At 36.8% G+C, this 7,773-nt stretch overlaps 1 pseudogene; it reads left to right on the plus strand.

The window, feature by feature from the left end:
- Positions 1-3,563: 3,563 nt before the first annotated feature.
- On the plus strand, positions 3,564-4,629 carry LOC104666504 (annotated as a pseudogene).
- The last annotated feature ends 3,144 nt before the right edge of the window (positions 4,630-7,773 follow it).

Here is a 7,773-nt window from a genome sequence, read left to right on the forward strand (position 1 = left end):
CAAATGTCTCAATAGCTAGAAAAGAAAGAATCCAATCAAAAAGTGGCAAAGAACTTATACAGACAGCTCCCAAAAAGTCATACAAATGCTCATAATCACTAATTATGAGGGAGATTCAAATTAAAATCACAAGATACAAACTCTTACCTTTTAGAATTGCTATCAAAAAGATGAGACATAACGGGTGTTGGCAAGGGTGTGGAGAAAAGGAAACTCTTGTGCAACATTGGTGGGAATGTAAAGTAATATAGCCATTATGGAAACTAGTATGGAATTTCCTCAGAAATAGAATTATGGTATGATCCAGTAATCTCACTTCCAAGTATACATTGAAGAGAATTGAAATAAGTTTGCCAAAGAGGTGTCTACCTTTCCGTGTTCACTGCAGCATTATTCACAATAGCTAAGATGTGGAAGCAACCTAGGTGTTCCTCACTGGATAAAGAATTAAAGAAAATGTGTCATGTGCATGCAATGGAATACTATTTAGCCTTATAAAAGAAGAAAATTCTGTCATTTGCAACAACATACATAAACATCATGCTAAATAAAGTAAGCCAGTCACAGAAAGGCAAATACTGCATGGTCTCACTCATATGTGGAAACTAAAAACTACCAATATATAGAAATAGAGAGTAGAATGGTGTTTCTCAGAGGGGTAGAGGTGTTGAACAGGAAAAAGGGATATGTTGATCAAAGGATAAAAAAATTTCAGTTGGACAGGAGGAATAAGATTTAGTAATCTGTCGCACAGAATAGTAGCTATAATAAATGATAACTCATTGCATGTTTCCAAGTTGTAAGTTCTAACTATTTTCACCACAAAAAATGATAAATATGCAAGGTGATAGATTTGTTATTAGCTTAATTTAATCACTCTCCAATGCAAACATATATAAAAATATCACAGTGTACTTCAAAAATATATAATATATACAATGTCAATTAAAAAATAATAATTTAAATAGTATATTCATGATGAAACCTTTATTGATGCACAAGGTTTGGAGTTCTCAGAACTTACAAAAATAAAGTTGTTACAATGTGACTTAAAATACTAATTTTTATTTTAAAGTAATTAGTATTACACTAATATTATATATCTTAATTTATAATTTATATTAATTATATATTTTTTGCTTCAATAGATTTATGCTGAATATTTACAATGAAAAATGCAAGTAAGTTCTTAGACTATCTGTTGAGAAAAATGAATCAATTTAGGTTTATTGAGCATTTGAAATGTCTGTATCAACTGATCCCATCACAAATCTTTGGTTGGCTGCTTGTCACGCTAACCTTTGCCTATAAAAGAGTGTTTTAGATCAGACTATTCAAGCAGTACCCTATAGACCATGAAGAAGAGATTAGCAATTACAAATTTGGATGCTAGTGTCAAAGAGACGAGGGGTGAAATCCCTGCTTTGTTGTTATCTAGTTCCAAAATTTTCCACATGATATTTAACATTTTCATTGTTTCTATATATTTCCATATCATATTTAACTTTTTCTTTGTTTCTACGTATGTGAAATCAAAATAGTAGTAATATTGTGCACTGAAATAATACTGTAGCATAGAATTGCAAGTGGAAATTAAATAAAACAATATATTAAGCGCTTCTATAGTAGCCTAAATGCAATAAACATTGACTAAATATTAAATAATTTTACAATTACAGGTCTAAATTTACCTGTTGCTACTGTATATCTGAAATGCTTTTTTAATCTTTACCTTTTAGTAAGTAATCTAAAAGTGTATACTGTAAAGATATTCTTTGCAAGCATTATTAGCCCAGCACTCTAGATAGGGACTCTTTGGCTCACTAAAATCCCAATTTTGAATCAATATAAAGGCCCATCGATAAACCATTTAAATGTTTCTTTTTAATATATGAATTGTCCCTTTCTTTTCTATCACTAACCCATCATTGTTTTCCATGATTATCTTACGTGTATCAAGCCAGCACTGTCCAGTAGAATTTTCTGTATTGATGAAGACGTTCTAGATTTCTGTTGTCCAATATTCTAACCACTAACCACATGTAGATATTTAAATTAAATTAAACAAAATTAAAAATTTGTTCTTTACTCATGCTAGCCACATTTCAAATTCTCAATAGACACATGCAACTACTGTCTACCATTTTGGATGGCACAGTTACAACTGGTCCACCTGGCACCAATTTCTCTATAATCAATTCCATTTCACAGAATTCTCCTGGTTTAATATTAATAATGAACAATTTTGATCACACTATTCTCATGCTCAAAACCTCTCTGGTCAAAAGTATATTCTTAAACATACATAGTTACATGGAAAAAATGGTTGCATACTATAAGGGTCAGAAAATATCATTATGAAATAATAACTAAGTTTCAAAAGTTGTGTTTTATTTATGTTTATATGTCTATAAAAATGCTCATAATATTAAGAATGTTTACTTTTATATTTATTTTAAAATGATTTGCATTTCATTTTCTGCATTTTATGCCTTTCCACATTATTCAAATATTTGAAAAGAATTTTTATTGTTTTCTATTTATCATTTTGCCTTCAGATTACTTGTCTTTAGTGTTTCTTAGCACTTGATGGACTTACCACAAGCCTCACTGAGGCAGATGTCCTTTTAAATAGTGGTGTCTAGTAATGATTATACTACCACAGATATGAGCTAGAAAAAGCAAAATAAAATAATTTTCATCAGTTTTGCTTTATTTAAAATTGTTTTAGCTTTCCTTTTATGGCTTCAAAGACTTGTTGAAAATTTCAATAAGATCAGGTGGGAAGAACTTGGTAATAAACAAAGACTTTTGATTAGCATGTATTATCAATTAATATTATAATACTTTGCCTGCCAGTTAATATTTTCCCATTTTCTTCTAAGGATATCAATGAAAGAGCTTTACTAAGAACAAACATGGCTTGTTGAAATCAACAAAGTTTGCCTATAAAATTCACCTAATTTGCCAGTCTAGCAACTCTATCAAAAAAGAAGTTATTCTTTGTGAGCTCATGCTGGCTCCTAACGATCACTGCTTTCTCTTCCAAATGCTCCCAAAGCATCTGTTTAATAACTTCTAGAATTTCACTAGGTCCTTTCATGCCATGCCAAGAAGTTTGGATTTTATCTTATGTACAAAAAGGGAAGAATCTATGTGTTTACAGTTACGTGTTTTTTTCATTAAAATGTACATTTCTTGAAATGAGAGATTGCACTTATTTATATGTCAACCTAAGTATAAATACATAAGTAATAATACTCAATACATGCTAGATAGATGGGTCAAAAATGTGACAATATTTAAAATATTTTGAGGAAACTTTCCATAATGCTTGGCGAGAGGTGGAGGAGTGGTGGCTGCTGCATCTGAGCGCAACTACTAGGTGCGTTCCTTTGCACACCTTCCACATCAGCCTCAACCCACTCGCTGCCAGTAAAAAACGGTGAAAGAACCCACTTTCTATGATGTTTTGGGGGTTAAACCCAATGCCACTCAAAAAGATCATAAGAAAAAGGCTTATAGGAAACTGGCATTGAAGTACCACTCTGATAAGAACCTGAATGAAGGAGATAAATTTAGGCAGATTTCTCTAGCTTATCAAGTTCTCTCTGATGCAAAGAAAAGCGAATTGTATGTCAAGGGAGGAAAACCAGGTAATTAAAGAGGGTGGAGCAGGTAGCGCTTTTGGCTCTCCTGTGGACATGTTTGGTATGATATTTGGAGGAAGAGGAGGAAGTATGCAGAGGGACAGGAAAGGTAAAAATGTGTGTCAGCTGTCAATAACCTTAGAAGATTTATATAAAGGTGTGGCAAGAAAATTGGCTCTGCAAATAAAACAAAAAAAAAGTGTGATTTGTGACAAATGTGAAGGCAGAAGTGTTAAGAAAGGAACAGTAGAGGGCTGTCCCAATTGCATAGTTACTGGAATGCAAATAAGAATTCATCAGATGGGACCTGGAATGGTTTAGCAAATTTAATCTGTGGGCATAGAATGCCAGGGCCATGGAGAACAAATCAGTCCTGAAGATAGATAAAAAAGCTGCAATGGAAGGAAGATAGCGAAAAGAAGATTGCACAAGTCCATATTGACAAAGGCATGAAAGATGGCCAGAAGGTAACATTCCATGGTGAAGCAGACCAAACAACCAGGATTGGAGCTGGGAGACATTACTATTGTGTTAGATGAGGAGCATGCTGTTTTTATTCAATGAGGAGGAGAACTTTTCATATGTATGGACATACAGCTCGTTGAAGCATTTCGTAGCTTCCACTCTTAATGACTGAACTATAGTCATCACCTCTCATCCAGGTCAGATTGTCAGCATGGGGACATCTTGGGTGTGCTAAATGAAAGAATACCAATTTATGTAGCCCATATGAAGAGTTGCCAAATTATCTAATTGAAGGTAAACTTCCTGAGAATGGCTTTCTCTCAGCTGATGAACTCTCTTTGCTGATAAAACTCCTACCTTAGAGGAAGAAAGTAGAAGAGACTGATGAAATGGATCGGATAGAACTCGTGGACTTTGATCCAAATATGAGAAAAGATGATACCATGACAATGGAGAAGCATATGAGGATTAAAAACATCATCCTAGAGGTAGTGTTCAGTGTCAAGCCTCTTAATGGGGCCAGTGAATAACACTCACAGTTGGCATTTTATGTGCAGCAGTGAATGAGTGGAGGGCTGTAATTATAATATGCTTACTGCTTCTTATTGTTTTTGTTTCAATAGTCAACTATAGTAGTGTTTTAAAAGTTGTGTTAGTCTTTTTCATGCTGCTGATAAAGACATACCTGAGACTGGGAAGAAAACGGGGTTTAATTGGACTTACAGTTCCACATGGCTGGAGAGGCCTCAGAATCATGGTGGGAGGCAAAAGACACTTCTTACGTGGCAATGACAAGAGAAAAAGGAGGAAGAAGCACAAGCAGAAACCCCTGATAAACCCATCAGAATCCCATAAGACTTATCCACTATCACGAGAATAGCACAGGAAAGACCAGCTCCCATGATTAAATTACCACCCCCACTCCCAGTCCCTCCCACAACACACAGGAATTCTGGGAAACACAATTCAAACTGAGATTTGGGTGGACGCACAGCCAACCCATATCAAAAGTTAAATGAAGAATAAAGGCAAATATAAAATCTCTGACTCTGCACTGTATGTGTGATGACTTCAGTGTGCAAGATGAAATTTAATATCTGTAAAAACTGCTTTAAAAAGAAGTTCTATTAGCATTTGTTAGGCCAAATCTTGTTATTGGTTTCATCTGTGTACATGAACAAACTTGAACTGAAATGCTAGGTATATGTCTAGGCTGCAGTGTATGACCTTTCATTCTTAATCTATAAAATTAGAACTGTATTTAACCGGCAATTAGAAACAAATAAATGTAATTTGTAGAGAAGTGTTGGTTTGTATATTATTTGTATTATATAAGTTCCATTGTGATTCCTCTGCATTTATTCTGTTGCCTCAACCGTTACTTGAAGATGGCATAATATAATTTAGGTTGTGGTATCAATGATATAAATGATACTTTTCTAAAGAAGGAATTTTTCATAACATGCTGCTTCTCGAGGGCTTGAACTTCTAGGATCGTGTTCCCTTCTGCACACACACCCACACCCACATGCGCATATATACCCATATACATAACTTGACCAGTCCTAGTTATTTTTACTCCTTTCTCTTTGGACCATAATATGCCCCTAAGTAGTAACTTCCAGAGATGGGTAACTTAAAAGTTAAAGGAAAGAGGCCTCGACATGGACTATTAATTTTCATGTATACTATAGAGAGTGTTCCTTTGGTATGTTACAGGCTTACTTTAAACCTTTTGACTTATGCTCCAGAGTAACTGTAATTTAATGTTTGTAGTATAGCAAATTATAATGAATAACTGTAATTGTACATTTAAAAGTTTCATCATATGTTCACATGCTTAAATATGAATATCAGAATTCAAGTAATTCTTGAAATGTATGAATGCCTCCTCAATATACTGATTACAAAGCGTTTCTCAAAAATATTTTGAGTAGGTGAGCTAAATAACTAAGCACATATTTAAGAAATGTTATTTTGAATAAAAGACTGAAAGGAGATGGGGAGTAAGCAGGTATAAAGCTGCATTCTGGGAGACTTATTAAGAATCTATTGAGAGTGTTAAGAAAAGATGGGGACCTGAGTTAAATAATGATGGGAATATATGGGGGTAAATGGGATAAATAGATGATTAATTGATAAACAGATAGCTATATGTGTGCACACATATGTGTGTGCCTATATGTACATAATTGATTAGATCACATAAATTCAAAGATTTGTAATGACATCCAAGTTTTGGGCTTAAGTATCTCTATGTTTCAGGATATTTAAATTAAATTAATTCCCCCATATGACTATGGCTTTAAGTGCAATAAGATGGTTACTCCTTGTTCATAAAATGTAATTGCGTGGGGCAGCTCTGTTCAACAGTCACTTAGGTTCCTAAACTGACAGGGATTTCCAAGCTTTCTATTTATGGCAATCAAGTTTGTCACAAGATTCTCGCCAGCTAAAAGAAAATTCAAATGAAGGAGCATGCATTGGGAATGTCTGGGACCATGTGTGGAAATAGAACACATCACTTCCTCTCAAATTAAATCAGCTGAAAATCAGTCCTATGGCTGCACCTAAGCACAAGGGAGGCTGAAACATATTTTAAGTGATTAAGAATGAGGAGAGGAATGTAAATTTAGGTGAGCACTTGTCATTAGCAAAAGAATGAAAAAAAGGAAAATAATAGATGTTATAAGGCTATAAGTTCATTTTGGAGCATAAGCCTGAGGTACTACTTAAACATACATATAAAGACGTGTCTATTAAGAGAACAGAGGGGGGGCGGAGCAAGATGGCCGAATAGGAAGAGCTCCAGTCTCCAACTCCCAGCGCGAGCGACACAGAAGACCGGTGATTTCTGCATTTTCAACCGAGGTACTGGGGTCATCTCACTAGGGAGTGCCGGACAATCGGTGCTGGTCAGCTGCTGCAGCCTGACCAGCGAGAGCTGAAGCAGGGCGAGGCATCGCCTCACCTGGAAGCGCAAGGGGGAAGGGGATCCGTTTTCCTAGCCAGGGAACTGAGACACACAACACCTGGAAAATCGGGTAACTCCCACCCCAATACTGCGCTGTAAGCATACAGGCACACCAGAATATATCCCACACCTGGCCGGGAGGGTCCCACGCCCACGAAGCCTCCCTCACTGCTAACACAGCAGTCTGCCGAGATCTATCGGCAAGGCAGCAGCGAGGCTGGGGGAGGGGCGCCCGCCATTCCTGAGGCTTAAGTAGGTAAACAAAGCCGCTGGGAAGCTCGAACTGGGTGGAGCTCACAGCAGCTCAAGGAAGCCTGCCTGTCTCTGTAGTCTCCACCTCTGGGGACAGCGCACAGCTGAAGACCAACAGGGGAAGTAGCAGGAGCCGGTGCAGACGCGAACGACTCTGTCTGACAGCTTTGGGGAGAGCCGTGGATCTCCCAACGCGGAGGTTGAGATCTGAGAACGGACAGACTGCCTGCTCAGGTGTGTCCCTGACCCCTGAGTAGCCTAGCTGGGAGAAATCCCCCACTAGGGGCAGTCTGACACCCCACACCTCACAGGGTGGAGTACAGCCCTGAGAGGAAACTTCCAAAGGAAGAATCAGACAGGTACACTCGCTGTTCAGCAATATTCTATCTTCGGCAACCTCTGCTGCTGATACCCAGGCAAACAGGGTCTGGA

Source organism: Rhinopithecus roxellana, chromosome 18 (assembly GCF_007565055.1).
Source record: "Rhinopithecus roxellana isolate Shanxi Qingling chromosome 18, ASM756505v1, whole genome shotgun sequence".
Classification (NCBI taxonomy): domain Eukaryota; kingdom Metazoa; phylum Chordata; class Mammalia; order Primates; family Cercopithecidae; genus Rhinopithecus; species Rhinopithecus roxellana.